General features: G+C 34.5%; 1 long non-coding RNA gene across 3 annotated transcripts; it reads left to right on the forward strand.

Moving 5' to 3' along the window:
• Window positions 1–10,616: 10,616 nt before the first annotated feature.
• Window positions 10,617–17,014, forward strand: LOC145038463 (uncharacterized). 3 transcript variants are annotated; one of them, XR_013679389.1, is made up of 4 exons: window positions 10,617–11,063; window positions 11,208–11,324; window positions 11,427–11,578; window positions 16,832–17,014. It is a non-coding gene; the product is annotated as an uncharacterized LOC145038463 (long non-coding RNA). The 3 variants fall into 3 exon arrangements; XR_013679390.1 differs by lacking the exon at window positions 16,832–17,014 and adding an exon at window positions 11,721–11,938; XR_013679388.1 differs by lacking the exon at window positions 16,832–17,014 and having other exon boundaries at window positions 11,427–11,938.
• The last annotated feature ends 247 nt before the right edge of the window (window positions 17,015–17,261 follow it).

The following is a 17,261-nucleotide window of genomic DNA, read 5'->3' on the forward strand; positions in this document are numbered from 1 at the left end:
TTATAAATGACTGTATCAACAACACAATACTTGGCTTGAGAATCAATATTAGTTTTGTTGATTTTAATAATAAACCACTATTGAAATCTAACGATTTTTAAAGTAACAAGATAAGTTGAAAGGAAAACTGATTCTTTAGGCAAAAGGTACCTGATTTATTTTGATATATATATATATATATATATATATATATATATATATATATATATATATATATATATATATATAGATATATATATATATATATATATATATATATATATATATATATATATATAGACACACACACACACATAGAGAGAGAGAGAATATATATATATATATATATATATATATATATATATATATATATATATATATATATATATATATATATATATATATATATATATATATACTAGCAGTGTACCCGCGCAAAGCGGCGGGGCGTGTAAATTCTTTCGGTGATATGTTTCCTCTACAAAAATGTTATGTTACAAAAGAAAGTACATATCGATGACAAAATAATCAAACTATGGTGTTATTTGGGAGATGAAGTCATTTTTTGTTCCTGGACGGTGGACTTTATAGCAGACGAGGGAACAAAGAAGTATATGCGATTGGAGGGATATTTGAATCAACATGCTAAATTTAAGAATATCTAAAAGGGTTCAAAATTTGAATGAATTCGGGATTTTAGGGAACCATATCAAATTGCTGAGAAATATAAGGAGATTTGATGATAAATTTTTGAAATCAAAATGTGGTTAAAATTTAATATTATTTTATTAATTGTTACTTGTACTATCAGCTTCATCATTTGGACGTCTTAAAAAATATTATTATTATTATAATCAATCTATTTTTAGAAATAGTTAGATTTCTTTTATAAGATAGTAAAGATATATACACACACACACACACATATAGAGAGAGAGAGAGAGAAAAAAAAAATCATTGGTAATCAAGAAACCAAAGAACCAATCTAAAGCGTCAGAATTTAAAACAATCAACGGAAAAAGAAAGATCGTAAACTTTTACAATGGACGTAGATGCACCGGATTATAACTAAACTCATTTACTTTTTTTTTAGTTTAATTTTTTTAGGCCATGTTTTTATCGAAAAAAAAAACACAAATATACCGTTGTTCATGATTTTTCGCAAAATGTAAAAATAGATCCTTTAGTAGTGAACAACCCTAACTTTTGTAACTGAGTGAAACTCATTTTGGCTATAACATCCTAAGATATACCAAGTGTCTGTCTATATCATCAACTATAGTTTTTTCGCATCTAAGAAGTTTCTTCTAAACATCTAAACATCATTAAGTACATGATTCTCAACGAAGTAAATATTGCATGAGATCATCATGCACAACTTCACAGATGGTTGCCCCAAGCCCGAGGCAGCTTGAACAACCGCCTAAGGCATCAAATGGAAGGGGCATAAATTTCTCATATGTTTCTCCTTAACAACTAAGTTGAAGACAAAGAATCAAGATGAACTAGAGGAGCATAATCACACATTAACATTATGCTTAATATATTTTAGTGATAATCATACATATGTCACTGCTACAGAAAGCTACATAGGACCTGCCACACAGGACATGGTTTCTCAAAAAACTAGGTTATATTATGTAGAAACCGGGTTTTATGAAAAGAAGAGTAATATGATACGGTTTAAAGTGTGGAAACGGGTTAAATGATTAAAATAAACAAGCTGGTTCCAATGCTACAAATGGGTTTATTTCTCCGGAGAGTTATATGACATGGGGAAAGGAACCAAAAATGTGCCAAAGGACTGGTCTTTCCGTATGATAATGGCTTAATCCACTCACTTCCTTTTCGTGAAAATCACTTGAAGGTTTTAATAGACAAAATTGATGAAGATTTTAAAAATGTTCATGTTCCTGTAATTCAATGGTCACGAATTGCAATTATTCTCATCCATGTAGGAACAACGAACAAAGCAACAAAATGAAACCACAAGTTTGAGACCAGCAACCGCAGGGGTGGTAAAAAGAACATGCATGTCCAAACAACCAACAAAGCAAGACTGATTGAGTTTCTTAGTCATTATTTGAAGACCAACCCAGTGGTTCACATCGTAGTTGATTCTAGGAATTTTCAAGTTGGGACATATCATTTTCCGGTTACATGTGAAGATTATTTTCACTTGTTGAGAAAACAAACAACATATATTTCCATTATAACAACTTGGGAGATGTAAGTACCTCAAAAACTATTATGTGTTGCCATAATGATTAGGTAGCTTCAATGATTTTAGTTGACTGTAACACACTTTTTTGTAGGATTCTACATTTAATGCTCGAACATGTATGAACAAATGTGCTTTCCTAAACACATATAAGATACTAGGGAAGCTTGTCAAAAAAATCCTGAGGGTGTCAATTATCTTGTTGATGCGATACGTCTTCATCAAGGACAATTGTTTCTCATTGCACCATATTTGCAAAAGTACGATAAACTAATATATTTATTTTTATTTATTTGTTTTATTTGTTTATATATACTAACATTCTTAATAATTACTAGTAAGCACCGGGTTCTCTTGGTGATTTGTCCCCGCAATCGCACTGTGTACGTTTTGGATTCTTTTAAGAAGCCTATAGAAAAGCCTGTCGATAGTTACTGCTTGGACATGTAAGAAATTTATTAGTATAATCGAAAAATTATTATTTTGTAATAAATTTGAACCACACTATTGATTTTTATTTTTAGGGATTTCACGAGATATGAAAAAGACATATCAACTCCTATTGGATGGATTCTCGTTGAGGTAGTTTATATCATTTACATCCAAACAAATTGATGTTGTTTTCTTTGCCATGTTAATGTTTTCTTTCTATTACAGTTTTTGTGCAACCAACAACTTGGTGTTGTAGAGAGTAGATATTATTTAATGAGATGTATGTTTGACTTTGTCTTGACCAAACAATATGGATTCCCAAATAAAGTAAGTACTTTTTAAATATCTTTTCATTGGTTCTATTGTAAATTTGCAATAACTTTATGTTTTGTTAATTGATAGTTTAATTTTTATTTCTCATATAGTCCGGTATTCTTTGGAAAGATGACACTCATTTTGAGGAAAAGATGTTGGTTTCGATCGTAGCTACATAGGCTAGGGAATTTTTGAATCACTATATAAATGGGATGGTCCTCTAAAAAAGCATATATGGTTCGTTATTAATTTCACAACATTCTACTTTTGGTTTAATGATCGAATGTTGTATTCTTTCTTTGCATCCACCAAGTTGCTAACACTCTTCCTATCTTTTGATAACAATATTGGCATTACTTCAAGACAGTATAAGGATGTAAAATACCATGTTCTTGAAGTTGGGTAAAATCATGTCTTGTAGTTATAGGAAATCTCATTATTTGTTGTGTTTTTTTTTTCCAGAATATAGAGCTGGTATAGTTTGATGTCTGGGACAATCCCTCTATAATTGGTCCATGGATGTTCTTTCTTTAGTTTTTTATGGAAGTTTTATGTAGTAGAAATTACCAACATGATGGATTTTTATTCTCAAACATGTTTTTTCTTTAATGTTGTTTCTATCAATCAACTATGGATGGTTAATTAGTATATGAAATTTATAGTATTTTTCATTTATACCTACAGAGCATCGTGTTGAATGCAAATAATAATAATAATAATAATAATAATAATAATAATAATAATAATAATAAATAAATAAATTAGAATGTCATATTGTATTTTGATGTAACCTGTTTAGAGGGGGTCAACCTCTCAAGAAGTAAGAGAAAGAAAACAGAACTTGGAGCAATTTTCTGAATGATCATTAAACAAAATTACAACTCTTAAATACTAACTAGAAAATTATGAAATGTGCAGCTAAACTTTAGGAACATGGAGAAGTGGGAACTGATAATGCATGAAAAAGAACAGGAAGAAGTAATCCTAAGATGGAGCTTGACTTGGTAAAAGTCATATGTTTATTCTTGGAATCGAGCTGGTTTCTTAATAACTCTCTTGGACCGAGTTGTTGGTTTTGGTTCTGTCCGTTGGGCTGTCATCTGGCTTGGGGAATGTTGGGCTGTATCAACTCCCTCCCTGTCGAAAAGTGACTCATCCTCGAGTCCACGGTGGAAGTTAGGGAAGTGTATTCTTATTTCTTCAACATCTTCCCATGTGGTTGTAGAAGTATCTTGGTTTGCCCATTGTTGATTAGTAGTTTAGAAGTGTTGTCAGCTGTCAGCTTGTGTTTGAGAATAATTTCTGAATAATAAGTTTGATTTGTTGCATTTGTGACCCAGTCGGCTGGAAAATCTTCTAAAACCGGTTGATCATTGCTTTGTTTTGGTAATGAGATGTGAAATACTAGGTGAACATGGGATGTGGTTGGAAACTGTAATTAGTATGTGACAGGGCCAATGCATTCCAAGATCTTGTAAGGACTAAAGAATCGTTTGGAAAATTTTTGATTGTCACGGGAAACCACACAATGCTGACGGTAGTTGTGTAATTTTAGATAGATTAAATCACCTACTTCAAATTGCTTATCTTGGCATTTCTTATTTGCTTGTTTAAGCATCCGTTCTCGGGCTTGAGTGAGTGATGATTTCAACAGTTTAATTAATCGTTGATGTTTCACTAGTGACTCATCAATAGAAGTAGTTTGGTTTGAGCCTGGATTGTATTCGTGAATGGTTGTGGCCTCTTTCCCATACAGTGCTTTAAATGGTGTCATTTTGATTGATGAATGGAAGCTAGTGTTGTACCAAAATTCAGCCAAGTACAAGTAGCATTGCTAGGAACGTGGTTCGTCACATACGAAGGCTCGAAGGTATGACTCGAGACACCTGTTAAGTACTTCTGTGTTGGCCATCAGTTTATGGGTGATAGGCACTGGAGTGTTTGAGTTTAGTGCCTAGTTGTTTGAAGAGTTGTGTCCAGAATTGACGACTAAGGAAGAGTGGGTCTCGATCGGATACGATGGATTTTGGGAGCCCATGAAGACGGTATATATCACGAAGGAAAGTAGTGGTGAAGGTGGTGGATGTCAACTTGGTTGGCAGGGGTATGAAGTGAGCAAATTTGGATAAGCGGTCGACAATGACCCATATGTTTGTCTTCCCATTAGATAGAGGTAAGTAAGTGATGAAATCCATTGAGATATCATCCCACGGCTACATTGGAATTGAAAGAGGTTAAAGGAGACCGTATGGATTATGTATCGGGTATTTGGTGGTTTAGCAAGTGGGGTACCTCTGAAATAAACTCTGTGACTTCCTGCTTGAGGTTTGTCCATGAGAAGGAGGTAGCTAGGTGACATATGGTGGCTTGTATTCCCGAGTGTCTGCCCAGTGTTGATGTGTGAAATTCCCGCAAAAGAAAAAAATGAACATGTGGAATATTAGGTATTAGTAAACGGACTTGGAAGTAAACCAATTCGTTTTGAACTTTTTGATGTGGGAGTGATGATGGATTTTGCTCCAGTTCAGTCATCAATCTCTTTACTTTGGTGGTGTCGGTAAAATAGGATCGTAACTCGTTTAACCATGGTGTTGGTGGGCCAGAGATAGCCAAGAGTGTAGGTGCTTCCAGTCGACTAAGGGCATCAACAACTTTGTTTTCTCTGCCTGGCTTGTAATGTAACTCAAAGTCGTAACCCATCAGTTTGGTCAACCATTTGTGTTGTTCCAGTGTTTGAATTGTTTGTGTGAAGAGGTGCTTCAGGCTATGGTGATTAGTGTAAACCCGGAATCGGCGCCCTAGTAGGTACTGCCTCCATTTTTTAACTGCCTCTGTGATGGAGTACAATTCTCGAACGTATGTGGAGTTTTGTTGAATCTGGTCAAACAAATTTTTGCTAAAGAACGATATGGGTTTATCGTGTTGAGAAAGGACTGCGCCAATGGCGATGCCTGATGCGTCGGTGGTGATGTCAAAGGGTTCGCTGAAGTTTGGAAGGGCGAGGGTTAGGAGGTGTTGCATCACTTTTTAAGGCAGGAGAATGCATCGGTGGCTTGTTGGGTCCAAAAAAAGTGGGTTTCTTTTGGATGTCGATTATTGGGCCAACAATGTGGGCATAGGATTGAACAAATCGTCGATAGTATCCTATTAGGTTAAGGAAATCCCGTAAGGTGGTAAAGGACGTGGGTGTTGGCTAAGATTGAATGGTTGTAAGCTTGTATGGGTTCGCCTCTACTCCTTGTACGGATACAACGTGACATAAAAATGGATTTTTTTTACGTACAAAAGGCATTTGGCTGCTTTTGCATGGTACTGATTAGTTACTAGAGTATGAAAAATGAAACGAAGATGGTTGATATGTTCCTCCAGTCTAGACTGTAAACAAGTATATCGTCGAAGAAAACCAAGACGAACTTACAGAGGACCGATCCAAAGAGGTCGTTCATGGCGACTTGGAACGTTGATGGGGCGTTGGTAAGCCCAAAGGGACTGTGGGAATAGGAAATATATCTCGAACTGTGACAGCATTTAGACCGCGATAGTCAACACAAAATCTCCACGTGTCATCTTTTTTCGCACTAGTAGTGCTGGAGAGGAGTAGGGACTTTGGCTTGGTTGTATCACCCCATCATTTAGCATATATGTGATTAATTGGTTCATGATTTCCTTTTGGTAATGGGTGTAGCGACAAGGTTTGATGTTGATTGGGTTGGTATTGGGTAGAAGTGGAATGTGGTGGTCATGTGGTCGTGATGGTGGGAGGCAATGTGGTGGTTCGAAGAGGGTTTGGAATTCTTTAAGCAGGTTGTTGATGACAGGGTTTGGGTGTGCTAGACCGATGGCAACATTAGGGGTGGGTTGTTGATGGTGAAAGATCATGGTATGGAGTGAAGCGATGGAGTTCTTGTGGAGGAGAGTGTGGAGTGAGTTGGGAGATATGGGGGCTGATAAGGGTTCCCCACATAGGGTACAAGTATGGTTGTTCACGGTGAATGACATTTATGGAATTAAGAAGTCGGTAATGATTGGGCATAAGGTGCTAAGCCAAGCGACACCTAATATGATGTCAGCCACTTCGACAGGAAGAACAAACAATGGTACTGTAAATGCTATATGATTAAGTTCCAAGGAGACACCAGGAAAGAACCCATTACACTCGAGATGATGTCCGTTCCCAACCATAACCGTAAAAGGTGTGATTTTGTTGGGTTTGGTGGTGCTAAGCGAGGCGGTCCTTGGTTAGATGATGTTATAAGTGTTGCCACAATCGATGAAGGTAGTGACAGGTTGACCATGAATATAGTTGGTTATGCGGAGTGTTTGGTGTGATTGCAACCCAAAAAATGCAGCATCAGATAGGGAGAGGAAGTGAGGTGGGGTGGTCGTGTCATTTGGGGATGGTTGGTCAAGGCATAGGATGTTGTCTGTGTGGTCACTGTTGGTGCTGGCAATGGTTGTGTCTTTATTATATGCAATAAGAAGAAACTAAGGTGGGTTACAAACATGACCAGTGTGAAACTTTTTAGGGCATTTAAAGCATAGTCCTTCAGCTCTTCGTTTTTGGAGGGCTTCGGGTGACAGGCAGGTTAAGAATGGTTTTGGGTTTAATAGGTGTAAGTAGTAGTGGTGGTTGGGTGGCTGGTAGGGCTGTTGTAGGGGTAGTTTTTGTTTGGTAGGGTGGTGTTGGGAGTGAAGGTTCATGGGGATGGGTTGTAACGTGGGTGTTAGGTAGAGAGTTTATCTTCTATTAACTTTGCAAGACCATATGTCTGGTGAAGAGATTGAGGATTTTGCAGCGCCAACTCTGTTTGGATATCGAAACGAAGCCCCGAGATGAAACAATCACGTAAAGTGTCAGATGGTAACCAATCAACACAATTGCTAATCTTTCAAATTCCTATTGATAAGTAGCGACTGTGGAAGTTTGGCGGAGTTTGAAAAGTGTGGCACAATGATTCTCATATGTAGATGGGCCGAAACGTGTTTCCAAGGCTCGAATAAAGTCTGCCCAGGTGCTTAAGAGATTGTTATTGGACATGTGTGTGTACCAACTAAGGGCATCCCTTGTGAAGTAGAAGACTGTGAGGGCGAGACGTTGATTTGCGGAATGGCATAGTAGATAAAGTAGTTTTTTTTGCTTGAAATATCAAATCAAGAGGATTGGAGCCATCAAAATTGGGAAGGTAAATTTTTGGGGGTCGTGGGGTGTGATGTGATTGGGTGGGGGTGGCGGCAGTGGTAGTGGCAGCGGTGGATGGAGGAGCTGGTTGGTGAGGAGGTTCGTAAGGTTGGTAATGGCAGTAATGAGGGTATCAAGTCGAGTATTTGTGGCAGTAGTAAGGTGGATGATGGCTTGGAGTTTGTCGTGGTTGGTGGGAGGTTCTTCGAGTGTGGTTTCAGTTTTAGGAGGCATAGTAAGGGCAATGAAAGCACCAATTGATGTAACCTGTTTAGAGGGGGTCAACCTCCCAAGAAGTAAGAGAAAGAACACAAAACTTGGAGCAATTTTCCGAATGATCATTAAACAAAATTACAACTCTTAAATACTAACTAGAAAATCATGAAATGTACAGCTAAACTTTAGGAACATGGAGAAGTGGGAACTGATAATGCGTGCAAAATAACAAGAAGTAATCCTAAGATGGAGCTTGACTTGGTAAAAGTCATATGTTTTATTCTTGGAATCGAGTCGGTTTCTTAATAACTCTCTTGGGCCGAGTTGCTACTTTTGGTTTATATCCGTTGGGCTGTCATCTGGCTTGGGGAATGTTGGGTTGTATCATATTTGGTAATGGGTCTATAGATTAAATAAAAGAAATATATAAAAAAAACAGTTAAATGAGTCCGTTGCAATGAAACTGGGTTATATAAGGTTTGTGATATCCGTTTCAAAGAAATATAGTTGTATAATAGAACCTGGTTGCTTATATATGAACCGAGCTTTATATTAGAAAAAAACGGTAATGGGTTAGAAGAGAAACCCCGTTTTTTGTGATGGAACCGGTTTTTATTATGGAAATATGACCTGGTTCTAAGGATTTTAACTTAGGACTCGCTTATAAGGAATCCGGTTGAAAACCGGGTTATATTAAGCTTACAACCAGGTCTTTTTAGGCTTTTTGTAGTAGTTCACTGAATTACTTGGTTTAAACCTGTTAAACTTTTTGCATACCCTTCTCAATGGTTACATAAAGAATCAGCAGATTACTCACCCCTCGTAAACTTGCTATTACATGGTGACAACAAAACAAATAAAAATCCTTATGAGGGCACAAACAAAAAAAATCACATAAATATAAAAAGGATATGAAGCTTCCTTTATGAAACAAACAATGATCTGTAATAGAAGAAATTCAACATGCAGCATGTAATAGGCTTCTGTAACAAAACGTTTACTTACCTTTGATGTTGAATGACAAAAATACCCCTACCAATATATGATATTCCAAAAAGAAAAATCTAGTGAATACCCGAATACATATGGTTTTTTAAGTAGAAAAAGGAAACTTGTATAAAAATTAATAATGTATAAAACTTGTACATAAGTTCACAATGTATAAAACTTAACCTACATACATAATCATACATACACATACATTTGAATTACACAAACTGTTTTACATATTACATGCACAAGCATACATCGTAAACGGAGGCAAGGGATTTGTTTATATTAATGGGAAGACTATTAAGAAAGTTACATACTTTTGAGAAATGAGAATCACAATTATGTGTAGAAATAAGTATTCGAGTGACAAATCAAAAACCTACAAAACGGAAAATCACCTAATCGGTTTATACTAAGTGCAAAGAAGTAATCAAAATCCTAAAATTACAAAAAAAGGAAATAAAATTTTGGTTATTAATTTAGTGTTAGACCGTTTCTCCAAATCCGCAACCTATTGGAAAAGTTCAGAGTGTGTGAATGCAATCTTACGTTTGTGCATCATGATACATGACATTGATTTAACACCATCAGACTTAAATACATGTACTCACGACATTGGTCATTCATTTTGTTGCAATTAATTTCTTATCAGTGTATAAAAATAAAAAAAAATCCAACATTCCATATTCCATACATAAAACACAGAATTTTTAGATGAAAAACAATTTGGGTTTATGACTTTATATCACATTTGTATGCTTGTATAGGTGATCATGTTGTGGAATCGGAGCCCACAAATAAAAACAATTTGGGCTGTTTACCCATTAAATTGTTGCATACAGATACACTGATACAGTCATTAAGACACCACCCATAGCCCAATCGTCATGTCGGTGTTACTTTATTTTCACAAATATTTGTATTCCCTAATTATCAAACCAACAGACGATAAATGGTTGGGGTGTAAAATATTGCTACTAAATATACTATGAGGTAGCATATTAGAAATTGGGTGGAATCCGCAATGACACAATTGATATGTCAAATGTTTTTTTAATCATAGGCACACAAACTATGGCTAGGGTCAAAATAACTAGTAAGAAGTGGGTATTTTTGTAATTGTACTAAAATCAAAAGCAGTGACATGCAATATAAAATAAATAAACGAATTATTTTTTTGTTGGGTTTTTTCTATTTGGATCCGCCACCCTCTCTTCCTCTTCACTAGTTCATACATAGATGTTCCATCACCAACGATATATGCTAATAATCGCATATTGTTCTACATTGCCAAAGATACAAATAAGAGAGAGAGAGAGAGAGAGAGAGAGAGAGAGAGAGAGAGAGAGAGAGAGAGAGAGAGAGAGAGAGAGAGAGAGAGAGCAATTTTCCCATGAGAACATTTTTTAGCCTATTAGGTCAAAAAACAAGCATGTTTGTTCTTCAAATACAAATTACACACCTAACTTCCCCCACCATATTATGTCATTCAAATACAAATAACCGACGCTGGAGATGAAATCCACACAACCGTAGATCTGTTCGTCACTCATGTCCTCATCTTCTTCGCCGCCAACGATGGAGTCGTATTGGAAAATATTGTCGGGTGGTTCATGAAAGAGGTCCAAGTTGCAGAGTCGCTTGAGGTCCTGTTTTAATCGTATATTGTGATGGTCACCATTGACGTCAGGAGGTTGAGTTAGAAGACTGAAAAGCTTCATATTAACAGTATTTCTTCTTCTTTCTCTGTGTGCCCTAATTCGATTTGTCATTTCCATCTCCACATGACGATGGTCAGCTAATGGATTCTAGGGTTTAATTCATAATAATTGTAACTTCGACTGCTAAATGTGGATTTAATTACTCATACAGGCTGGTGATCGATCAAAAGTTGTATTTCTTGGGGATGTCGATCACATCTGCAACATATGCCTTTGCGATCGTCAATGTCCTTCTTGCCCTCACCTTCGTGTTGGCATTAATTTACAGGTAATATTTTCATGATTAATTAAGTTCGGACTATCAAATAATTGTTGGAACTTGTTCTTAATCTCTTGATATATAACTTAACGATTTTCTGTTGTGATTCAGGTGAGAAGGCGAATCTGAAATGTATAGATAGGTAAGAGAAAGTAGTTGGAACAATGATTACATTGATCGGTGCAACGATGATGACTTTATATAAAGGACCAATTGCTTGACTTGAATTTTGGGTCAACTAACTTGCTGATTCAATTCACTAGGTATATCTATTATTTTTTCCCTCTCCTTCTTGGCTCTCCTTCTTAATCATCAGTCATCCTTGTTAGATTCACTTAAATAAACTTGATTTATCACTGATAAAAACTTGAGTTGAATGACATCTAATGTGAAATGGTTTAACAGAATGGAAGTTATCCAGACTCTTACAAGTAAATCCGTTAAAGCTTTTTAAAAATGCATCTAGAATTGTAAAAGCATCTAGAACTATACTTTGTTTGAGTAAATAATTCTGCAGCAATTTTTGAGGAATTGATACAGGATGTACACCTGATTATCTATTCCTTTTGCAAACAATTCTTGTGTATTTGAAACTTTTATACAAGTGATTAATGGATGTTAAGGAGCTCATTTTTATTTGGGTAGTGGTATTATGCGTATTATTATTATTATTATTATTATTATTATTATTATTATTATTATTATGATCCTTCAGAAAACAAGTATATTATTTTTGTTATTTATTTATTCGTATTTAGATCAAATGATAAAAATAAGTATATATATTTAAAAGCGAATGTCATCTACTTTTTCAAGTTTTAAAATCATAAATATATTAAATACGATTATAATTTTTCTAATATTAAAATAATATTTAAACAAAAAAATGATATACGAAAGTTTTAAAGGTTTGAATCCATTTTGCATCATAGTTGACATGTTTGACTATCCCATACTTATATGAAATTAGTGTGGTTTAAATTCGAATTTTATTGGTCGTCAATCTCAAAGTTCGATGATTAACTTTCTTGAAACTGTATTTTTATTTTAAAGTAATTTAGGTTCCAATTTTCCATTTTGGAATGCCGAACGGAATATAGAATTAAACATCTTTATGGAGATTATAAAAACTATGTTTCTATTGGTTTTTACCTCAATCGTCAATCGCATAAATCATATGTAATTATATATATTTAATCACATAAATCATATATGATTAAATACATATAATCACAGTCACATATGACTTATATGTATCTACTCATATATGATTTATGTGGTCAAGTATCCTATTCGCATATCGACTCAATAGTTGTTATTGTATTAATCACATTTGATTATACGTATCTAATCACATATGATTTTTATGTACAATATTCGTTTTACGTTTTTGATTAAGTATTATCATATATTTAATCCTATGTGATTATATGTATATAACCACATATGATTTATGTGCGCAAGATTTATTTGTGTGTTCTTGATTCAAAAGCTGTTAGTTGACCACATAAATCATATGTGATTAAATACCAATAATCATATGTGATTATATGTATTTAATCACATATTATTTATGTGATTAAATACATATAATCACATATGATTTATGTAATTATATGTATTTAAATACACGAGAACAACTATCGAATAACTTATGATTTATGTGGACACTATTCATTATCGCGTTATCGATTTAATAATTGTTCTTTGTGAACTTTAATCATATGTGATTAAATACATCTAATCACATGTGATTATATGAATCTAATCACATATGATTTTCATGGATAATATTTGTTTTACGTTTTAGATTCATTATTATCATGTATTTAATCCCATATGATTATATATATGTAACCATATATGATTTATGTACGCAAGATTTATTTGTGTGTTCTTGATTCAAAAAATGTTATTTTACCACATAAATCATATGTGATTAAATACATGTAATCACATATGATTTATGTAATTATATGTATTTACATACACGAGAACAACTACTGAATCACATATGATTTATGTGGACAAGATTCAATATCGCGTTATCGATTAAATAATTGTTCTACGTCAACTTTGATCATATGTGATTAAATACATCTAATCACATGTGATTATATGTATCTAATCACATATGATTTCTATGGACAAAAAATAATATTGTCTACATAAATCATATGTGATAAGATGCATATAATCATATATCATTAAATGCACATGACCAATTATTGAATTGAAAACTGTAACACTCAAAATTTAAGCCAAATTTAAATTTTCAAAAACACGTCGAATTCATCAAACCATTAGAACTTTGTTTTCAAAATACTTTTATATATCAGAGTTTTCCCAGAAACATAACACAATAGGAGGAGCTGTACGATCATGCCTTTGCCTTGCCGCGATCCCCTGAGGTACCTGAAACAATAAACTGAAACTGTAAGCCCGAGAGCTTAGTGAGTTACCCCCAAAATAGCGATACACATACAATCCACATAGCAGTATCAACATTAGCATATCATATCAATCAAAAACAAAACAACATGCACTGGGTCCACAACTTTACAAGCTGGACTAACCCTGGGCCCTCAGTACGAGTCTGGAATGGCTACCGGGCCCTCAACTCGTATATGGAATGCCATCGAGCCCTCAGTACGAGTCTGGAATGCCTACCGGGCCCTCAGCTCGTATCTGGAATGCTCTCAGGTTTGTTGGCTACCGCACGGAGCAGTACAACCTCAACCCACCCCACATAACATGTCGATATGTAATAGATAAATGTACATACAGGTAATCAATCAGTATCACAGGCAGTCCTACAGATCTACCCGACTAGCACATCAACTGGCATGCATTACTAACTCAAACTCAGCATAACAATAACTACTAGGATATCAAATCCAATGGGCTGGCCTTGGTGCCTTAGATCCCTTAGTATAGTGAGGATAACTCACCTCGCAACTATCATCGGAAATAAGAAAGCTCAACTCCTGGGTCCAACACGAACTCCACCACCTAAAAGTACCACACGACCTTTTTCATAAATCTCCCAATCCCAGAAACCCACAGAATTCAATTGGTCAACCCCTTGATCCAAGTCAAAGTCTACAGTCACAGTTAACATTCTATGTTGACTCGACTCGCCGATTGCAGGTCACCAACTCGCCGGGTTCTTCCTAAGTTCAAGAAGTCATGAAATCCTCGATTTGCTCGCGGAGGTCTCCTTTTAACTCGTTGACTTCATATGCGGCCAATATTTTGCGAGAAACCCTAGCCAACTCGCCAAGTTTTCTAACACTCGCCGAGTTCAAGGCAATCTTCAACGAACTCGCCGAGTTCATGGCCATCTTCAACGGACTCGCCGAGTCCGTGCATATCTTAATCCATGCAGATGCTCTTTAAGCCATGGAAAGGCCCCAAATTACAGATCCAAGCTCCTAAGGCACGTTTATCACGTAAAGTTGCAATCTTTACGTAGATGCAAGGCTCTAAAGGCCCGAAATGATCAATCTAAGCTCTTTAATGGAGTTTTACACCTTGGGAGAGCTTCAACCTTGCACAATCTGGGAACTTTATAGATCTAGAGGTTAAGGGAAGTCCAGATCTGAAGTTATAACTTCAGATCTTAGCTTAAACACGGAGAGTCTTTCATAACACCTATCCAAGGGAGGTTCAAAGTGAAAAGAGCTTAAGGAATAGCCTATTACCTCCAGAGAGTGATGTCTGATGTAATCCCTTAGCTTTTCCCGAGTTCCTGGCCTTGCTTTTCCTTGCTTCTTCAAATGCTTCCTTCAAAGGTTACTCCTTCAAGCTTGGACACCAAAGAACACACACACACACACACGTTTTAGGGTTTGAGAGGGACAAGAAGCATAAGGGGAGGCTGGTGGAGGCCAATGATCCTTTAAATAGGGTGTAAAACCCCCAGAACTTAGGGTTTCATCTGCCAGCTCCTACTCGTCGAGTCCCTCGGTGGACTCGCCGAGTAGGTCACTAAACACGCGTTCCATTCCCACTGCTACTCGACGAGTAGGGCAACCAACTCACCGAGTAGGACATAAGACCAATTATTCTTTAATTAAATTTATACCTGGAATTGGGACGTTACAAAAACACAAAAGTAAATATTATCCAAATATATCATATGTGATTAAATTCATATAATCGTATGTATTTATATGCATCTAATCACAAATGGATTATATGGACAAGATTTGTTTTTATCCATATAAATCACATGTGATTAAATACACGAGACCACCAATTGAATCGAAAATGTGAAATAAATCTCCTCCATATTAATCATATAAAATAAAATACATATAATTACATATGATTATATACACGAAAATAACTATTAAGCTAAGAACATGAAATATAATTTTGACAACATAAATCATATGTGATTAAATACTTATAATCGTATGTGATTAAATACACAAGACCAACTACTAAATAGAAAATGCCAAAATGAATATTGTCCACATAAATCATATATGATTAAATACATATAATCACATATGATTATATTTATCTTATCACATACGATTTATATGGATAATATCCATTTTATCGTTCTCGATTTAGTAGTTGCTCTCATGTATTTAATCACATACGATTTATATGCACAAAATTTATTTTTGCGTTCTCGATTTAATGGTTGTTTTTTTGTCCATATTAATGAAATAAATATAATCACATTTGATTATATACACGAGAATAAATATTTAATCAAAAAAGTAAAAACAATTTTTTTCCACATAAACTATATGTGATTAAATGCATATAATAACATGTAGTTAAGTACACGAGATCAATTATTGAATCGATAAAACAATAATGATTATTATCGACATAAATCATATGTGATCAAATACATAATATCACATGTGATTTATGTGGAGAATTTTCATTTTCATGTTCTTGATTCCATGGTTGTTCTCATATGTATGATCACATGTGATTATATGTATCTAATCACATATGATTATGTGGAAAATATTGATTTTTGTTCTTCGATTCATTAGTTGTTGTCATCTATATAATCAAATGTGATTATATATATTTAATCACATACAATTTATATTTTATATAGAAAAAATGAATCATGTCCATAAAAATTATTTGGCACTAGATATATATATAATCACATGTGATTATATGCACATGGCTAACTATTGAATCGAAAAAGTGAAAAGTATTGTCCACGTAATCGTATGTGATTAAATACATATAATAATATGTGATTATATGTATCTAATCACATATGATTTTATAAGGATATGATTCGTTTTTATATTCTTAATAAAATAATTGTTCTTATGTACTAAATCACACATGGTGAAAGGAAGAACTTTACCAATATAATTTTATCAAATTTTAATAATCGGTTGAAAGTTAAGAAAAAATATCCGAAACAGTACACTACAATCAAAGAGAAAAAAAGGAAATATGTACATAAGTTTTATAAGATTAATACAACAAAGCACAAGCTATATGATGTTATAATTTTTGTGTAGGTTCTCAGAAAGGAAAAGATCCATCTTGCTCATGCTAGCTAACTTTTAAGTTCAAGGAGGTGAGTCACATTAACTCTCATATTATGTAGGCATTACTTGTTTTATGTTATTGTTCATGGATACCCTAATCTGGTAGACCGAACAAGGAAATACAGAACATAGTTTGTTTTCTACTGAGATAAGCAGACAAGATTCATTTATGCGTTCTCAATTCTTTAATTGTTCTCATGTATTAAATCACATGTGATTATATGATCTAATCACGTATGACTTATATGCACAAGATTTATTTTTTGTGTTTTTGATTTAAATAGTTGTTTTTGATCATATTAATTGTATGTGATAAAATATATAAAATAATATATGCTTAAATACATGATAAGAACTATTGAATTGAGAACACGAATTTGAATCTTATTCACATAAATCA

This window comes from Lactuca saligna, chromosome 4, assembly GCF_052625555.1.
Source record: "Lactuca saligna cultivar CGN05327 chromosome 4, ASM5262555v1, whole genome shotgun sequence".
Classification (NCBI taxonomy): Eukaryota; Viridiplantae; Streptophyta; class Magnoliopsida; order Asterales; family Asteraceae; genus Lactuca; species Lactuca saligna.